At 34.6% G+C, this 16682-nt stretch overlaps 1 pseudogene; it reads left to right on the plus strand.

Moving 5' to 3' along the window:
- Positions 1 to 928: 928 nt before the first annotated feature.
- Positions 929 to 16682, plus strand: part of LOC109110710 — a 73400-nt pseudogene continuing 57646 nt past the window's right edge.

Genomic DNA, 16682 nt, shown 5'->3' on the forward strand with positions numbered 1-16682 from the left:
TTTCTCCTAGGCACTCATTTCTGCCAGGTTTTTTTTTTTTTTTTAGCCAAAAAAATCTGGCCCATTATCTGAACCATACAGTAAATGCTACCTGACAAATGCATCTAGAGATACAGGATAGTGCCGGCATGACTATTGTGATTTGATGGCACCAAGAATGTTCTAAATAAATTCTTTCTAAAAATAAATTCAATAAATGTCCATTTCACATTATAAAAGATTATTAATTATCTACCTACAGGGCCTAACGGGGCCATGTTAAGCATTGAAACCTTGACTCCTTAGTATAATCAAACACTGCAGAGTCATCCAAGGAATAACAAACTATACTCTAGTATTTGGCCAGGGTTCACTGACTTGTGAAATCCCATTTTAGCGTAACCAGACCCTATAAACACCTGTTTCTAGAAATGCAGATATATTGTACATGACATCAGGTTCTCGTCTCCCTGCAATATTTAACATCAGATTTGCAGATAGCCTAATTATGATGTTTTCCCACACTGTGTGACTAATTATATGATACCAGATGATTACATGCATTAACTTGTGGTGGTGATGATGATGATGATGATGATGATGATGATGATGATGATGATGATGATGATATGACATCTCTCTAGAGACCTGTGGATCTTAAAACTCATGACATAAGTATCTGTTCCTAAATAACTTATCTTAACCCAGACTGAGGACCTTTAAAATCAGCCACAGATCAGCCTATCCAGGTGGAGAGACAATAAGTCCTTCTTAAATGCTCACAGATGGGTATCTTTCCATTTGTATAGTAGTTACACAATCACAAAAGCAGTTACTGACCTCTTGTCAAAAGTTGCATTTATCCTCTGCCCTAAAACTTATTAATTAGCCATAGTGTGTTGAGTCAGCTCGACTCCTTGTTTGTGAGCTCTTTGATTAACTCATCCGTCGCCGGGTCATTTAACATGTGGGCTGGAGCGCGTAACGGGGGCACGTGCGCTCGCTTATGCCTCGCTTCTCAGGAGCGCACTGCCTCCGCCAGAGACAGAAGTCCGTCCGCAGAGCAGCGCCGTCTGAAGTTTCTCACTGCCGTTGCTTGGGAATTCAATTTCGGAGATAAACGGGAGCGGAAATATCATATAGAGGAGCGTTGATTTAGTGAGCCAGACGTTTCAATTTTGCGTCCTTTGCGATAGTAGAACATCAGCATTGGGAAATATGCGTATGTCCACGCGAAACCACCACGAATAAACGGTTCCTACGGAAACCTGGGGTTTAGTTCCCTTCCTGAGCGGAATAGAGAACTTTTCCCTCTTTAAATGAGGCTTTGGATTATTTAGACGGGAAAAAGAATCATGGTCCGACAAACGCTGGATACAATTTGGGATTTTTAAGGTCATAGAGCGTTTAGAGCAGCATCGGTATTTTAAGAGGACTAAGCAGAATACAATCATTTGGAGGGAACATATGACAGCAGGAACGGCACCTTTTAACGCACGCGGACTCTCTATCAGAAACAGAAACATGTATATCTATATCTACGGCTTTCTGCTCTTTTTAGGTAAGTTTTTGTTTATATTAACAGCTTTTTGCGAGATTTAGTCTTTTTATTTAGACGAACTAAAAGCAAAATCTCCTCATGCTATTTAATTTAATTTGATCTTTAGGTTAATTTTATTTAAATTTACTTTCCTCCAGCGAATACGATAACGAAATTAAGGAATTACATTATATATCTGATACCATGATAGTTAATTCAGAAGTTATGTGAAATTATGGTGAGGTCAAGTTCGATAACGAGCAGAAAAACGACGATATTCATTCTACATCTCACGTTTTCATTTATGGAGATGGGAATTGAAGACATATGAACTCATCACTTCATGAAACTCGCATATTTAAATATGTGATAATTATGTAATGCAAGTAACATGAGCTGCGTTTCATTCCTTCTGAATGAAGGTAACTGATCACGTTATGTTATAGTTTTACTTGACGGCTAATTGTTATCTAATTAGTATCCTATAGGCCTAGTTCAAATCCCATTCATTAAGAGTCAGTGCATAGAAAATGACTCGCAGTATAGAAAAGGTGAGATTTATCAAGGTCACTTTGTAGATTTGTCACTGGCCATTGCACGCTGTCAAGACTTGATCCTTTCTGCGCACCATATGATGAAACTTAAGCTGAATATTTAAAGAATCTGCAGAACATATTAACCACCAATAAAACAAACAACCACCCAAATAATCAAAAAAAACATAATAATTCACAGCAACAATAATATTAATGATGATAAAAAACCTCACTACAACAGTAAATAATAATAATATATAATAATAAAATATAATGTAAAGTGTTATATAACTACTTTACAGATTTTCTTCTTTTCACATTTACATTCTTAGAGCATCTTACAGTATTTCTCAAGTGTTTTTATTTCCGAAAAATATGCAAAACATTCGTCAGTGATTCGTTGTCCAAGGGTGTGTCTGAATCTTGCATTCTGGTTCTGGTGTGCTCTGAACAGTTTTAAGAAAAAAAAAAGAAAAGAGATGGGTAAGTATACTGATGTATTTACACCTGTAGGTGTCACTGGTGGGTTGCACCTCCGTTATAATGATCCCATGACCAAAAAAAAAAACATTTTGCATACATGCACAAAAAATTCTCTGTTGCTCTCAAAGCACATAGAAAGAAATGTAAAAGGTTAATATTGTGAAAACAGCATTAATAAAGCATTAATATGAAGAAAGTATAAAGTGCATTTGCCAGATGCTATAATTAAATAAATTTTTAACATACTTACAAAAGACTGTTATTTACTGGTGACTCATGTCATGCTAATTAGAAGTCTTTTGTATGATGTATATGATATTTTACTCTTCAAGGCATGTTTTTTTCATACTTTTACACCATTCTGAGCTGTCAAGTGATCCTTGTGAGTCATTCAAATGCTTTCACAATCATCTGGTCATTGCCACTGGCTTGATGGTCTTTAAATTGCACTCTTTGGCTGTATTAGTCATCGACTAAAATAATATTTTATAATGAGAAAATGAAATTATACTGACTCATATCTCTATATATATTCATTTCACAGATAAAAATTATTTAAAAAACTATCATCCTATTACTCTTTAAAACAATAGTTCACAGTATAACAGTCAAAAAATAATTACAAATAAATAAATACCTGAACCTCCATTTCTCTCCACCCTTCTTCATAGATGAGCTTGTGTTCTCCATGTCGGGCTCTTCCGCTCTATCTGAGTCTGGGCACCAAGAGTCAATGGACTGTTTAAGAGCCACTGAGAAGTGTAACCAGGACCAAAAGTGCAGCCATCGCTTCAGGATCATGAGGCAGTGCCTGGCAGGCAAGGACAGGAACACCATGTTGGCCAGTAGGGATTGCCAGGTAGCCCTGGAAGTGTTGCAGGAGATGGCTCTGTTCGACTGCCGCTGCAAGAGGGGAATGAAGAAGGAAATGCAGTGTCTGCAGAGTTACTGGAGCATCAACATAGGCCTGACTGAAGGTAAGACCTCTCCATGGATAAACAGTCTGGTACATACACATGATTGATCCCAGAAAGGCAGTAGGGGAGATTGAGGCTAGTAGTCACACGTTAATATTTCTCAGAAGAGGTTTATTTCATGGTCATTTTCTGTATAGTCAATAACATCTTGCCTACATCAAAGCTATTGAACTGAACGGAACATTTCCAACTTTATTATTTATCCAACTTTAACAGACAAGGCATGTTGTCAGTTAGTAGCCTGTTATAGGGTTTTAAATAAATTGTTAAATACATAATTAAATGCATAAATAAATTCTCACTTGTTCATCTATTCCCTTATTATTTTATTTGTTTATTTATTCATCCAATCAATCATTTATTCATTAATTTATTTTTTTTGCACGTCCCGACAACTGCAACCCTGAAAATATTATGTGGAGGAAATGAATGAATGAATGAATACATTTATGAATGAATGAATTAACAAACAAATTAATGAATGGACATTGATAATAATAAGTAATACTTCTTAATATGTTCATGCTATCATGAAAATAAAATACATTTTGAAATACAATGACATTTATTTTGAATTGTATTATTGTATTTATATATATATATATATATATATATATATATATATATATATATATTATATATATATTATATATATATATTATATATATAGGAATTGTAAAATTATTCTAATTTCTCAATATTTTAAGATAGCTTCCAAATCCACTGCTAGAGAAAGCACATTTGTGAAGTTACTAATGTCCCCATATGACAACCAACCCCAGTCTCCCCTCTGTCACAGAGTGCGTAAAGCACATCACTATTCATATATACAGTGCAATTTGAGAAAAGTAGAATCCAGTGGCAGTGGATGGGATGTGCATTAGCTGGTAGTGCTGTCAGGCCCATGAATGAGAAAAAAACTGTCCTTGTGTACTGACATTACTCCTCGCTGGGGTAGCAGCCAGAAGTAATGCAGCGCAAGCGGGCACGGAAGGAGGGTGAGGATGCAGCATTGTGTTGTCATGTTGGCATGAGCTGAATATATATGACTTGATCAGCTTTGGCTAAACACCTCAATGTGATGCTGCCGCGATGCTCATTATTCAGTTCTAAAGCAAACACAATCCAGTTTGCATCTTTTTTAGTTTTGATATTCACTCAACATTACATTTTATGCTGGAATGTTATTTCTGATTTATAGTCAAGCTAGATTTTGATGCATGAGAGTGTTTCCAATATTCTCACTGATGCGTTTTCTCATGAATAAATTATGATTTCACTTTTATTTTTTCCTATGTCAAACTAACCATAGATTAGACAGCACTGCAGTAAGACTGCTTGGAAATCATTTTGGGCCTAAACAGAGGATTCATTCAATGCCAAGATGTAGCAGTCTGACTCAACTCACAGTTAGCTGAGCACACATTCACTGTGATGAACGCACAATGTGCTGTTCCCTCTGGTTATGTGAAATGCAACGCCACCAATTGATCTATTGCATTTGATCTAAAGCTGCATTACAAGAAACACTGCACTCTGAGTAGATATGCAGTTACCGGCACTTTTACAGAAAAAGAGTCATTCTGTTTTGGTAATATAGCTCATGTGCCCTGTGGCTATGGAATATTCTTTATGTCTGCACTCTGCACTGATCAAGCAGATGCAAACTGAACCGTGCCGAGTCAAACCGATTGATTGACCTCCTTTTGAGCAGTCGTGCATACAGTACCAACCCCCATGTGAGCAGAGCGCTCCAAGCTTATTGGGTTTACTCCCTCAATACTGTTAACAAGATGTTGTTATAGATTGTTTATGAGATGAAGATGCACCCCTTATTGCTTTGTTGTGCCCTGTTCTTGTCATATTCTATTACATCAGAGATCATATCCCAATGCAAGTTTAAAATACAAATCTAAGCTAAATCTTTTTGATGGGGATACGAAAATATTACATTATTACAATGAAAAATGTTTGTAAAATAACTTACACGTGTTTCATCTGGCAACACTGCACAATTAAATGCTTTAATTGTATTTATTTTTATTTCTACAATAAATAAAAATATAAAAAATAAAATAAATTATAAAATATTATAAAAATATATTTTATTTTTGAATGAAGTCTCTTATGCTCACCAAGACTGCATTTATTTGATTAATTTGACTGTGATTTATTATTACAATTTCAAACAAGTGTGTTAAACTTTTCTGTATTTTTTATAGAAAATTTTCAGCAGCCATCACACCAGTCTTCAATTTCACATGCTATTCAGAAATCATTCTAATTTTCTTATTATTTCTTATTATTCTCATTATTTCTTATTATCAGTGTTGAAACCTTGTTTTTTTTTTTTTTTAGGATAGTTTTATGAAAAGCAAGAGCTAAAGAACAGCATTTATTCGAAATTTAAAATTGAAATTTATTTGAAATAGAATGTTTTTTGTAACAGTGAAACTGTGATTTTGATCAATTGAATGCATCTTTGCTGAATTAAAGAATTAATTTCTTTAAAATAATTAGTGAACAATATAACAATGTTTAATTTTAGTTAAATTTTCTAAATTTGTTTAAATTGAGTTACCATTTTTTCAGAACCGATGCGATACTGACAATTCTGAGTATCAGCCGACACCGATCCAATCCGATACCAGCACAGTTTTTTAAAATCAATGTAGAATTTCTATACTTCTATGTGTTGACCTGATCGTCACTCTTTTGTGTGTTAATCACAATCTACTATATATAGACAACTTCATTTTAATGAAAAATAACAAATGAAAAAATATATAATAATAATCTATGACAAAAATACTATTATAAACTAGGTTAGTGGATATTCAGCAGCAAAAGATACTCTAGAAAACCATGGGTGCACAATAATTATATAAAATCTAATGAAATATTTATTTACAAATAAAAGTGAATAAGTCTAAAATATGGTAAAATGTTACACACTGCTCTTTGTATTGTTGTAAAATACATTCATGAAAAATCAATTATACACATTTATATAGAAATCTAAAAGACATTTCTTCTAAATGTACAGCACAGTAATAAAGGCAGCAACATATGATAGATAGGACAGAATAAGAAAGGCTATTAATAATCTTTGATTGTGCAGAAAAGTATTATAATACTAAAGGTGCCAATAGCGGCACAGAGCGCTTATGCGAATCCCATGTGCAGAATGATGCGTTTGAAACAACACGGAGTCACAATGCGGCTGTGCAGCCCTCTGAGTCCGCATAGAAAAGTTAGTACAACACACATGCTGCTCTCCTCATGTTCATCTTCAGTTCTCTCTTCACAGCAGTTCAGTCAGTGTACTGTTTGAGTAAATGAATTACTCCGGGATATTGCTTTATTTCCACTCAGAGGGAGTGTCAGCCACGTAAAAAAAGTTAATAATTTAAGTAAATTCAATAATTTACAGATTTTCAAAGAAGAACCGGTTAAATCGAATGCTTTGTTCGCGAACCATACATCACTAGTACAAAGGGAAGAGATACGTAGTGTATTAAATCTGTGCGTTAGTTTATTGAGCCTTTTCTTTGAACAGTTTGTAACCTCAGTTACTGAGCGCTCTTAAAGAGTGTTTAATCGTTTTGACTGTAGTAACCGAACGCGACACACAGTTTGATTGCTGAATGGAGGATGACAGACAGCCGCAGCAGAAAGAAGAGTTTAGGTGAACTTGAATTTAATGACTTCAATATTAATCTGTACCTCACATTGAACTATGGAACAGCTGCAGAATTGTTGAAATATAGTGCACGAAAACATTTTGGTGCTTTATAATGTTTTTGTGCCTTTTGTGGGGCTCAAAAATAACACAGAATAGTATACACAAAATATCGGATTTGGATCGTCTCGTCTGACCGATACTCGATACGCAGAAAATGCCATTATCGGAGCCGATACTGATCCTGAGTATCGGATCAATGCATCCCTAGCTACATTAGGTTACACCACTGAAGGGTCATTTTAGGTACAACAACTACATGTTTTCATAGTACTGTAGTTCACAAGAATCCAATCTTATAGGTTTGGTGATTTTATCTGTAGTTTGGAATTATTTAGATAAACAGTTTTGTTGTCCCACTTAAGAATGTACTCGCTGAGTGTTATCATTACAGCAGCTGATTTTCTGCTGAATATTTTTTTTTTTTTTGCCATGACTATATATAATATATATATATATATATATATATATATATATATATATATATTTTATTTATTTATTTTTTTTTGCCATGACTTCACAAGCACATTTCCCAGCAGGGCAAAGCAAGTAAAACATGCTGAAAATGCAGTCAGGTGCAGCATTATTCACAGGGGTGAATAAATGTAGTCTAAACCAGAGACATTATAAAAGGAAGGAAATTGACCACTTGTAGAAAAACTTATGGGAGAAATTTTGACACTTTCAATAATTTAACAAAATTTAATTCCTAAATCAAAATTTTTAACCTCAAAAAAAAAAGCTGCCTGGAGGAGGCTTTACCATAATCATCTATCTTTGAACAAACATATCAAAAAAAAAAATACACACACATCATTCATCACTCACTCATTTATTTATTTATTTATTATCACTCTCCATTTATCACTCTCCATTCATTACATCAAACCAACCCATCCATCCATCCATCCATCATTGTATCGGCTAAGCCTAAATAGGCATGACAACACTCTGTGCTGGCATAAAAAGGAAGTGTACTGTTTACCTTTGGGTCTGGAGAGCCGAATTAATTAGATTCTCCACCAACATCATAACAATAGATTAGATAGTTGACAAAGAGTAATTGCTTTCTGCTGTATGTGTGCAACAGTGAGGTGGAAAAGCAGTACAGAGGCATGACCTGATATGGAAATAGTATTAGATTTCATTTAAAGGCTCCAGTGTTTCAAGGCTGCGTATCCACTGTAGGATGAATATGTGTGAGCAGTTCAATGGTACTGGCAAAAACCTCCCTGTTGCTATGTAAGGTTATGCAAGCTCTGTTCTCTGCTTGTCTAGGGCTTATCATGAATACCTTGAATTCAAACACAAGGGAGTATGATGTTTGCATACAGAACAAGCTGTTCTAACTATCTCCAAATGGCATCACATAACTACTCAGTCAAGTGAAAGTTGTCTGTCAACATTCCCATTCATCTCAGCCATGGAAGTACTCATGAATTTGAAATTTTTGCTCATAGGCATGAAACTTTATGAGGCTAATTACTCTGAAGCAGGAAAATGGCATAATGACAGTGTTGATTAATTGATGGTGCCACAATTGAAATACAGTATATATATATACACTCACTGGCCACTTTATTAGGTACACCTTGCTAGTACCGGGTTGGACCCCCTTTTGCCTTCAGAACTGCCTTAATTCTTCGTGGCATAGATTCAACAAGGTGTTGGAAACAATCCTCAGAGATTTTGGTCCATATTGACATGATAGCATCACACAGTTGCTGCAGATTTGTCAGTTGCACATCCATGATGCGAATCTCCCGTTCAACCACATCCCAAAATTGCTCTATTGGATTAAGAAACCATTACTAAATAATTTGAGCTTTGTGACATGGTGCATTATCCTGCTGGAAGTAGCCAGTCCAGAATTTTGTCCAGAATTTTGTGACCTTAGCTAGCATGATGGATTGTAGCGCAGAAGATGGACTAGTAGCGTGGTAGAGGGCTCCAGAATTTTGTGACCTTAGCTAGCATGATGGATTGTAGCGTGGTAGAGGGCCTTATAGGTAAGTAAAAATATTATGTAAAATGATACGGAACTTAATAGATAGCCTGTAGAGACTGTAAAATTGGGGTAATATGATCATATTTTCTTGACCTGGTAAGGATTTTAGCCACTGCATTTTGGACTACCTGTAGCTTGTTTATTGAAGATACAGGACAACCACCTAGCCTAGCCTACAGTGCATTACAATACTATCGGTCCAGGTCTAGAGGTCATGAATGCATGAACTAGCTTTTTCTGCATCAGAAACATTAAATCATGTTTCGTAGCTTGGCAATGTTTCTAAGATGGAAGAATACTGTTTTTGTAACATGGGAAATATGATTTTCAAAAGACAAGTTGCAGTCTAATATAAAGATTTCTGACTGTAGAGGAAGTAACAGTACATCTGTCTAGTTGCAAATTGTAATCTACGAGATTCTGTGTACTGTTTTTTGGTCCAATAAGTAATATCTCTGTCTTATCCTAATTTAATATTATTTAAAAATGATTGTCCATTCAATCTTTTACATTTTTAACACATTCTGTTAGCTTAGATAATTTAGAAGTTTCATCTAGTCTTATTGAGATATTTAGTTGAGTATCATCAGCATAACAGTGGAAACTAATCCCATATTTTCTAATAATATTACCAAGGACCTTGGACAGATCCTTGTGGCACTCCATACTTTACTGGTGATAATTGAGATGACTCCCCGTTTAAATAAACAATGTGGTAGCGATCGGACAGGTAGGATCTAAACCATCTTAAAGCCTCCCCTTGAATACCCATATAGTTTTGTAATCGGTCAATGAAAATCTATGGTGTCGAACCCAACACTAAGATCAAGTAAAACCAGCAATGAGATACAGCCTTGGTCTGACACAAGAAGCAAGTCATTTGTATTTTAACAAGTGCAGTTTCTGTGCTATGGTGGGGTCTGAAACCTGACTGAAATTCTTCATAGAGATCTTTTTTTTTTTTTTTTTTTTTTGCAGGAAGGAGCACAATTGAGGAGACAATTTTTTCTAACATTTTAGACATAAACAGAAGATTGGAAATGGGTCTGCAATTTGCCAGTTCACTAGGATCTAGTTGTGGTTTCTTAATAAGAGGCTTAAAAACCGCCAGCTTGAATGCTAATTGATTTTGACACAAGCTCCCTTTTTACCAAAAACAAACACAAACAAATTAAAATTAACATAGACAAAAATAAAAAAAAAAAAAAACCACTAAAAAATAGAAAAGGCTTGTGATCTGAGTTTATACCTGAAGGAGATTGAGTCTTAAGATACAGATGAATAGGGTTGAGGGAGTTAGTAAGATAGTAGTACTGCTCTTCAAAGTTGAGAACTTAAGAGAGACTCTGCTAAATGGTACATTAAATTATTATATATTGTGACAAACTTACAGATGCTAGGAAGCTATAGAGAACTGAAGAAACAGTGAAGATTTAAAGTCAAATTAAAAAAAAAAAAAAATTTAAAAAAATTCTGCAGATTTACAGAAAATGCCAACCCGATCTCATGGTATTTTGAACATTTTTGACAAGGTGGCTAATTTGTACAAATTTGTAAGTCCTTAGTCATATGAATTAATTCGATTTGTGAAAAAATCATACAAATTTTATGAGGTGGCAAATTCCTAACCCCGCTCCTAAACTTAACCGCTACAGAAATCGTAAATTGTACAAATTTGTACGAATTAGCCATATCGTAAAATATGTGTGAATTACCTGTGAGATAGTGTTGAAAATGCTTGTTTCAATGTCACAATCAGAAAATATTCTGTCATTACCTGCAGATGAGTGTCAAAGTAATATTCCAATAATATACTGTAAGTTAATATGTGTTAAGGTAATGTCATGTAGTCAATTAAGCAAACACAACAATAGTGTTATAACAATTGTGCTCATAATGATTTCAATATAAGGATAATATTTGATCATTTTGAGTGTCATTCATGTTTACATGGAATTGCAGTCTAACAGTTTGTCAGGAAACTGTTTATCTGTCTTCCATTGTTTGGGCAAATAGATTAAAAAAAAAAAAAAAAAGATAACATTTATTGCAAAAAAAAAAAATGCATTTCAGTTTTAGGGAACTAGATTGATAAAAAAAGCTAAAAAGACATTGTGCATTATGCAATTCCAGAGGGCCTCAAAGGCTAAACTTTATGACATGAACATAATATGCATAATTTTTAAATGACATATACTGTACAGTTCTGGAAGAATTACATGACCATGTTCCAATTTCTTAATCATATTCCTTAGATCTTTTGTTTTTATGTTATGGAAGTTGACTTCTGTTAAATAAAAAATATAATAATAATAATAATAATATTAAATAAATAAATAAATAAATAAATAAATAACAGAATTTTCACTTAAAAAAAAAAAACAACCTTATTTAAATGTCAGCCTTAGACTTTATTTTATCCTGGTTCCCATGGATACTCTGGATTCTCTCCATATGTAATAAATACTCAAGGAGGTGGCATCACATCTTGTAAATGCAATGTCTTTAATTTCCTATAACCTGCTGTTCCAGAGTAATGGATCCATCACCACAGGGGACATCCAGGACTAGATGGAATGACATCTTATGTCTTCCTAAATATTGTTTATAAGATTAGCTACATTCTAATTCATTTTAAATTTCAATTTGAAAGTGAAAGATGAATGACTTTTGCTTCAAGGTCACTGTATTGAGAGTTTGACAGGTACCTGAGCAGGTGAATAAGATGTGAGTTTAGTAGCAAGGTTCAGCCACAAGTACTGAGCACACATTCAAGGTCAAGGATACCAGATTGCAATGGAAATGTAATGGCATAAGGTTCCCACAGTAACACTGCATTATTATTATTTTTTTTTTTATCAGCAGTCTTTATCTTGTTTTGAGTATCAGTATTGAAAAAATAATTTAAACAAAATCAATATGTATTAAGATATTGAGACCTGTGTTTAAACTCGCAATTCTGAGAATCTTGAGATATAAATTCACAATTGCAAGAAGAAAAAAAGTCATAGGTAAAAAGTCATGACCTTTTTTAATTTGTGGTGGAAATGGGCTTCCATAGAAAATAGATCTTAAATTAACAATACTTTAAACAACTGGTTAATTGTTTTTTCGTTCTTGTTCTAAGCATAAATCTCTTAAACTTTAATAAGCTTGATGCTTTAAATAAGAATAATAACAATTATATAAAAATAAAAATTGAAGAAATCTCAAAAATCTAAAATGAACACATATTTTTCTAGTTTTGCTGAGCTCTAAAATATTTAAAAGGCTAGAAATTGCTCTGTGTGAGTGCAGTATCTATAAAATGGTTCTTAAATATCCTTATCCATCATGATCCACTAAAAAAATCATGGAAATTCATTGATTAAAATGTATGGGAACCCTGACAGTTGGAGACTTGTGAGTTCAAACCCTAGAGGGTCTGTTGTTTTCCCAAATGTACCATAGCAAAAAAAAAAAAAATGCTGGCTCTCTGGAGCTATGATACTAACGCCAAGTGCAAAGTATCTTTCCTCAGAATCTAGCTATTAACTCTATGACTGATAGCAGCAGTCAAAGTCTATTACCTCCGTCATCCACTTTCATAAGGACAGGCTGGCCACAGGGAGGCGATAGGACGCCTCACCCCCACTTGCTCTATTTGTCCTCTGCTCCGTCCCTTCTGCCCCGACCCCCTCTCCCTCATCCACAGCCACTAAATCATCAGCGCTGGCCCTAGGGCAGCTCAATAGCTCTACACTGGATCACAGACGGTTTCTAAAATTGCCAACCAGCCAGGTGGACCCACATCCACACACACACAAACACCCTTCTTTTCCCTACAAACATTTCACTGTGTGTGTTTGTGTGGGTACAGCAGAGAAGAAATACGATGACAGGCACAGCACTTGTATCTTCTTGCGAATCCCTTTTTAATGATTTCCATTACTGTAAGTAGAGATGCAGCAATAAAGAACCTCAAGATTTAATGTTAAAACAGTCTGGGCGCTGGGCTGGGACTCAGAGCAGCTGGAGTGAAAATGCCAGGCTTTAGACTGGGGAAATACCTTGTGACTGTACAGCACTGTGCATCCAAAACCTTGGAATTATATATATATTAACCTTTTTTTTTAACACATATTTTATCACATAAGAGTATTTGATGTTATTATATTGATCTTGACCAATTGTTGCATTTGTGATCATAGTATCGAGTACTTTTGTGGGGCTTTAAATAAACACAGGAGCATGTCTATCTCAGACTCAACCTAAAATGTGTGTTACTCAATCGAGATACTATAATCAAAACCTAACAAAACATAAATAAATAAACACAAATAAACAATCAGCAATACAATCACCAGCATATCAAACTTCATATTATAACTAAAAAAAAACATAAAAAAAGCAGCATACAAAGAACAGGCCCCTGGTCTTTTCAGCAGGGTGGACAGAGACAAATCTCACACACCATTCATGAACATTTATGCCGTTTGGTGTAAAGCAGTTTTAAGGAACTACCTTAAAGGCAGCTGCAAAACAAATGCTCAGTAATGTACACTAGAGGTGTATTTAATGACTGAGACAACTGGAAGAACTTTATCCATCAAATCACCAAGAGTTGGACACGACTGAATGAATAAAACAAAGATAACGACAATAATATATACCCACCCGTGACCTCAACATAAAGATGAAATGGGAACTCTTCTTGTTTGCCAGTTAAGATTTCCTATTTCAGTTATGCCTTTTGGCACTTTCCATTTCAGAGAGGCTCCCTCCTGCTGTTCAATAGTCCCACTCATCTGGAATGATGTAGTTTGAGGAACAAATGCCACCACAACACGAGTGAACATAGTTGCCAGGCAAAAAGGACAAGCAATCTTGCTGGGAGGAATATAGGTTCACAGGTAGAGGATTCTTTTAGCTCCATTAAACTGGAAATGGATGTGCTCTTAGAAAATGTAATGAAAGAAAAAGGCAATTATTCTGCAATATACTGAGGGTTATTCTTCACCTCACTATGCAACTCCCATTTGATCAACTTTTTTTTTTCTTTTTCCCAAAAAGAATGTGGAATAAAACCCCCGAAAATGTTTAGTAAACAAATGAGAAATCAGTGCACGAACATGCTGCTCTGAAAGGAACATTGAAAACCAACTGAATTATACCTGCTAGCCAAATGTAGATGCTAGTAGGTGGCCTAATTATGATTTTGAATAGCTGAAATGTTTGTTGTTCTCTCTTTTTTTTATTTTATTTTTTATATGGCCCCATTATAAAAGGCTCAACCATGAGGTTATGCAGTTGTGGTGTTTGTATTTTGGCAGGTAACAATGTTAAACACTGGCTGTCAAGCATATCAAAGTTCAGAAAATTCTTGGTCTCACGGTGCAACAACTGTTTTGAGTTTTTAAAAACAACAGTAAATGCATCCAAATTTTTTACATTATTTACTCTTTCCAAAAGAACCATGTAAAATCAATTGTACATTGCGTGTCATGTTTTAGATTTTAGTTTTGAAGTAACCTTCTAAGGAAATACCTGCAATGCACATTTTTTAGATGAATACAAGAGCAACTCATGTAAACACTATCTACAGCACTGTTTTTTTTTTTTGTGATCAACTTTTTTTTATATATATATTAACAAAACAACATCCATCCAAACCAACAAACAAACAGGGAAGGGAGAGCAACAAACACATTATCAATAATTTACAATTTGAAAGAGAGAGAAATAAAAAAAACATGACATTGCCATTCCCCAAAATATCACAAAAAAAAAAAAGAAAAACATCAACATTCACAAATATACCCACATTAAGCTCCACCAATTTACTCCAACATTAACATACAACCACACCAAACAAACCCGAATCAAAAAGAATCCAAAATGTTTTTGCACACATGTTCGGAGTAAACCAGTTTTGTTTTATTGTCTCACTATCTACAGCACTGTTGAAGTAAAACATTATTTACTGAGAATACTTGTTTTGAAATTTGTAAGCGTTGGGTTTTTTTTTTTATTATTATTTTTTTTTTATTGTTTAAGTACTTTCACAATATTATTAATTTTTAATACACTATTGCATATAGAGCATGATTAAATATGCCCCAGAGTTGCATACTATAATGAAATGAAAATAAATAAAGCATGTTAATCAAGATGGTCATGATGTTCCTAACCCTCAATGTGGTCAAGTACTAATAAACAATATGCTAGTAATTTACATGTTAATAATAAACAACTAGAGAGAAAAACCAAAGAGAGAAAAAAAGAGTAAAATGAAAATGGAACCCAAATTAAGAGAAAGCATATGTGCCTACTGCAGCGTGTCATTTTGAAAGAATTTTACAGCATGAAATGGGAAGAGAAAGACAGGAAGAGAAAGGCACATAAACAGTGAGCATCTCAATTAGAAACTTGGACATTTTGGAAATTTGGACTATTTTGGTCTTGTTCCCGTGATCAAATAGCTTCTTTGTTTTCTTGTATTCCTGGTGTCTACAGTGAGCTAAGACATATCTTCTATAAATCCTGACTTGAGCCTGATTAATACCCCAGCTGTGAATGAATCGGGGTGGAGAAAAAAATGATCTCTGGGTCGAACAGGAGGAGCGGCCTGGTGAAATTAAATTAACTCAAACATGTCAGCCGCACAGAGACTGATTATTTTCTTTACCCTGCTCACAAATCTCTCAATTGCCTCTGTTTGCTGCAAACAGAAAAAGGGACACTGGGGTAAGATTCCAATTTAATCCTTATCTCTCTGGAATAATGTAAAGGCACTGGTATTGTTGAGGTAATTCATATAATAATCTATAATTTATTACTGAAAATAATGCAGTTTAACTAATCAAAGGTAAAGCAATACACATCGAAACAATGGCATAATTTTGGAAGTAGTTTGATGAATACACTTATGAAGTATTTCTACAATAATTAGTGTGATATTTTTAATGTGTATATATATATATATATATATATATATATATATATATATATATATATATATATATATATATCGGTCAATTTGTGATCGCGTTACGGGATGGTCGGGAGTTTCCCCCCAGGTTCGTTCGCCACCGGGTCCCCTCAAGCACGGGGCCCGGTGCGACCGCACCAGTTGCACCCTCCTAAGGACGGCCCTGATTGGGAAACACTATGCAATCCTTTGAAAAGACACTGCAATGCCTTACTCATGGTGAAGTATAACTCTGATTCATGAATACTTGTCTCAAAAGGCAGTGCACAATATGGTTAAGAACTATTGAGTATGAATTAATCACACAGATAATTTGAAGGTACTTTCAGCTGTGTTTATTGATGCAGGTCTTTAGTGTCGCTCTGTACTATGTGTTGCAGTGGAAATGTTGCGGATGCACTATTCCTCAAGAACTCTCTGATCTTTACCTCCTATTTACCATCTTGA

The sequence above is a fragment of the Cyprinus carpio genome, chromosome B8 (genome assembly GCF_018340385.1).
Source record: "Cyprinus carpio isolate SPL01 chromosome B8, ASM1834038v1, whole genome shotgun sequence".
Classification (NCBI taxonomy): Eukaryota; Metazoa; Chordata; class Actinopteri; order Cypriniformes; family Cyprinidae; genus Cyprinus; species Cyprinus carpio.